This window comes from Octopus sinensis, linkage group LG19 (genome assembly GCF_006345805.1).
Source record: "Octopus sinensis linkage group LG19, ASM634580v1, whole genome shotgun sequence".
Taxonomy (NCBI): domain Eukaryota; kingdom Metazoa; phylum Mollusca; class Cephalopoda; order Octopoda; family Octopodidae; genus Octopus; species Octopus sinensis.
In genome coordinates, this window is record NC_043015.1 from 1886971 (window position 1) to 1891375 (window position 4405).

Here is a 4405-nt window from a genome sequence, read left to right on the forward strand (position 1 = left end):
TTATTATTATTATTATTATTATTATTATTATTAGTGTTCAGGTCACTGCTGGGAATCGAACTCGGATCTTGGGATTAGTAGCCCGCGCTCTTAACCCCATACGCTTTTTGCCCGTGGTTAAGCAGTGACAATGTTTGTTATAATAATAATAATAATAATAATAATAATAATAATAATAATAATAATAACAACAACAACAACAACAACATCATCGAAAAAATACCTTAGGAATGAGAACCCAGGTTCGAAATTTCCGGCAAGATACCCGAAGAAGGCTGGCGGGTATATCAGCCGAAACCTTGTGTTAACATCAAACAAGATAAGAACAAATATACGTCGAATGTAAATAATGTAAATAATGTACAGAATTCCTTGTATCTTAAATATAGAACTGGACATGAACATTGGTTTCAAATTTTGGCACAACACAAACAACTTCGAAGGAAGGGGTCAATCGATTACATCGATCCCAGGGCGTAACTGGTACTTATTTTATCGACTTCGAAAGGATGAAAAATGATGCCGACCTTAGCAGAATTTGAACACAGAACATAAAGACAGACGAAATACCGATAAGCATTTTTCCCGGAGTGCTAACGATCCTGCCAGCTGACCGCCTTATGTATTTGGATATGAATATTGATTTCAAATTTTAGCACAACGCCAGCAATTTTAGGGGAGGGATAAGTCGATTAAACTGACCCCAGTAATCAGACAAATACGACCTCGGCGGAATTTGAACTCAGAACACAGCGATAGATGAAATGCTGCTAAAGAATTTGTCCGGCATGCTAACGATTCTGCCACCTCATCGCCTTCAATGGACATGAATATCAAAATTCGGAAGACAGAGGTTTTAGAATATTTACATATATTGCCTAAATTCTGAGTTCAAATCTCATGCTTGCCGACATTTAAGTTTTCAACCCTTAGATTTCGATAAAATAAAGCAAAAAAACAAACAAAAAGAAATAAATGGAATGGATAATGAATCAATCGATTTTAGTCTTTCTCTCTAATTCACAGTGCTGACTGGATAAAAAAAAATCAAATCAATACTTTCACAATTATACAGCTCATGGGACCCCAACATGCTTATTACCCGCTGACTTGGAATGAATTCAAGAAAAAATAAAAACTCATAACTATTTTGTACATTGTTAAAGAAATCAATATATATAATCATCGTACCTTTTAAGAAAGCGTAACAGGAGAGTACCACGTCCGAATACTAAAATATCAGTCAGCTTTTCGCAATACTATATTTCAGTTGTTCGACTATCTCTTTAACATCTATATTATCAACACACACACACACGGACGCACATATTTATTTATTTACTTATATTCGTTTCTACTCTTGGCACAAGGCTCAAAATTTTGGCGGGAGGGGGCCAGTCGATTACATCGAACCTCACCATGCAACTGGTACTTAATTTATCGAACCCGAAAGGATGAAAAGCAGATTCGACCTCGGCGGAATTTGAACTCAGGACGTAAAGGCCGACTAAATACAACTAAGCATTTCGCCTGGCGTGCTAACTGTTCTTATTTCTTTATTACCCACAAGGGGTTAAACATAGATGGGACAAACAAGGACAGACAAACGGATTAAGTCGATTACATCGACCCTAGTGATAACTGGTACTTATTTAAATCTACCCAGAAAGGATGAAAGGCAAAGTCGACCTCGGCGGAATTTGAACTCAGAACGTAACGGCAGACGAAATTCGGCTACGCATTTCGCCCGGCGTGCTAAGGTTTCAGCCAGCTCGCCGCCTTGTTTATTTACTTGTATGTTTTGTAAGAGTAAAGAACATTGTTAAATATCGGTAAATATTAAATGTTCTTGAACTGGCAGAATTCATAGCTCACCGGGAAAAATATTTAGCAGTGTTTCATCCGTAGTTTCAATTCCGCCGAGGTCATCTTCACCTTACATCTTTTCCGGGTCGATGAAATAAGTACCAGAAGAGCACTATGGTCGATGTAATTGAAAAGCCCCTTCACTCGAAATCGCTGACCTTGTGCTGCGATATGAAACAAATACTAAATTTTCCTGAGCTGCTAGAATCGTTAGCACGCCGGGCAAAATATTTAGCGGCTGAACTCCAATTTCATCCTTTCGAAGTGGATGAAATAAATACCAGTAGGCCACTGGGGTCGATGTAGTCGAATTGCACTTTGCCTCGAAATTGCTAGCCTTATGCTAAGATTTGAAATCAATATTAAATTTTTTTGCACAGGTACGCACTCACTTATGCAAACACACGTATATGTAAAATTTAAATGTCAATAATTGTGAAACAACCATCTGATAAATAATTTTTTGCATGCGATAATCTTGTCAAAATGCAAACAAAAATAAAAGAGTATATATAAATATATATATATTACCTAATTGTCGATCAGGCTATGAATTTTCTGTCCGCTTTCTTTCTTGATGTGTGTGTTACTTGAAGTGTCAGTAATTATGAACAATAGATGTTATATCAGAAAAAATGCTGTTCGACTGAAGTAGGAATATGACAGATTGTAAAATTATTTTTGTTTTACTTAAATGTTTAGCTCGAAATGTCAGTACCCTCTTAGTCACGCGAAATACGATCTTATCAAAATGTGTAGTTCACTGACAAATTAGTTGTACTTAGGTATTTTTTCCTCCCTCATTCTTGATGCAAATCATCTGGAGGTCACCATCAACATTCCAGTCTTTCGTTGTTTGACGACTAATGTACGTGTTAAATACTTTAACCGATTATAACTGCCATCAAAATCTATGTCATAACGGAAATGTAAATAACCAAAGCGTCTAAATATTCACCAGATTTAGCTGAATATTTATATTTCAAATTTTAAGTAATAAGGCGACCATCTCCACCGTGACAGCAACAGCAAAGTGATTGTTTCTCCTTATTGACCGCTCATTTTTGATACATTATTATTATTATTAATAATGGTTTTCTTATTCTCTTAGTTCAGATCCTGCCGTGGTCTTTGGAATAAATGTTAGACTTGCATCAGGTTTGACTATATCTAACTGGATTTGTACCACTATTCAACTGAAAAAAAAAGAAAAAAAAAAAGAAAAGCAACATGGCCTTGTGCCTATGCTAGATTTTGTAATAAGTATTAGAAAAAAGAATTTTGCAGACGATAGCTAAAACGCTAAGTACGTTTTTTAAAAATTTTTTACTTTTAATACTTGAAAGAATATACTAGTAAAAAACCCGCCAAGCTCACATACACAAATACAGTCACATATTCGAACACTTAGACATACACACACACATACAAACACATATACAAGCATACATAGATAAACACACATATATGAACATAAGCACTACCTCTATTTATTTATTTAGTAGATATTTATTTTATATACTCGTTTGTTTATTTGTCTGAAAGTGGGTTGGCTCAATGGAAATGATAGCTTTAAAATACCATTATAGTGTTTCTACTTGAAGTGTTTTTTTTTTTGTAGAATAGTCTTTTATTTTAGTTTTATCGTTGCTAATTTTCTATTCTTTGTCTGACTCCGTTGTTACGTTCTTTACATGTCTTCTCTCTCTCTCTCATCCACGACTTTTCTCTTTTATACCTTGCATTTTTCGTTCTCTTCATTCTTTCATTCTCACTCTCTCAATCTATCTGTCTTTTTTTAATAATTCAACCTCACCTATTCTCTCTCTCTCTCTCTCTTTCTCTCTCACTCGCTCGCTCTGTATCTGTCTTTCAATCTTTCATCTCTCCCCCTCACTGTCTTCTCTCTCTCTCCCTTCTCTCTCTCTGCCAATATTCCTCCTTTTTTCTCCGTCTCTGTTAGTGATACTTTCATATTGTCTTTCTCATTCTTCTTTTTCTCCCATTTTGTCGCATTTTCATTCTTCCTATATCATACTATTTCTGTTTCAAATCTCCCTCTCTCCTCCACTTTCTCTTCCTTTCTCTGCCCTTATATACCTCCCAGTCTCCTCCACACCATTTTCTTCCTATATGGCTCTCTTTATCCGTCTATTAATCTATTTGTCTCCCCCTCTCTCTCTCTCTCTGTAACTTTGTACATCTCTCTTTGTCCTTCCATCTCTCTCTTTTATTTTCTTTATCTCTTTATCACCCTCAATCTCCCCAACATTCTTTCACCTATGTATTTGACTTCATTTGTCTTTGTCTCTCTTTGTGCATCTCTCTCACATCTTCCTCTCCTTTTTGCACTTAAAACCCTCCTCGCTTTCTCTCTAACTCACTTTCTTTACATGTATTTATCTGACTCTGCCATAAACTCTTACCTCTTCACTATTAGCATTTATCTCCCCTTTTCTTTTTATTTTATCATTCTATTTCTTGCTGTCTCTGCTAAACTGAATAAGATTTTCATTATAGCTCCAACCCTCTCTTTTTT

At 35.6% G+C, this 4405-nt stretch overlaps 1 protein-coding gene across 2 annotated transcripts in view; it reads right to left on the bottom strand.

The window, feature by feature from the left end:
* Positions 1-3035, bottom strand: part of LOC115222313 (sialate O-acetylesterase-like) — an 88674-nt gene extending 85639 nt beyond the window's left edge. Inside the window, exon 1 of one of the 2 annotated variants that reach the window (XM_036511225.1) lies at positions 2398-3035. The gene's annotated coding sequence lies outside the window, so the exon portion shown is untranslated. The remainder of the gene's footprint in view (positions 1-2397) is intronic. The other variant, XM_036511224.1, reaches the window with a different exon arrangement.
* Positions 3036-4405: the final 1370 nt, after the last annotated feature.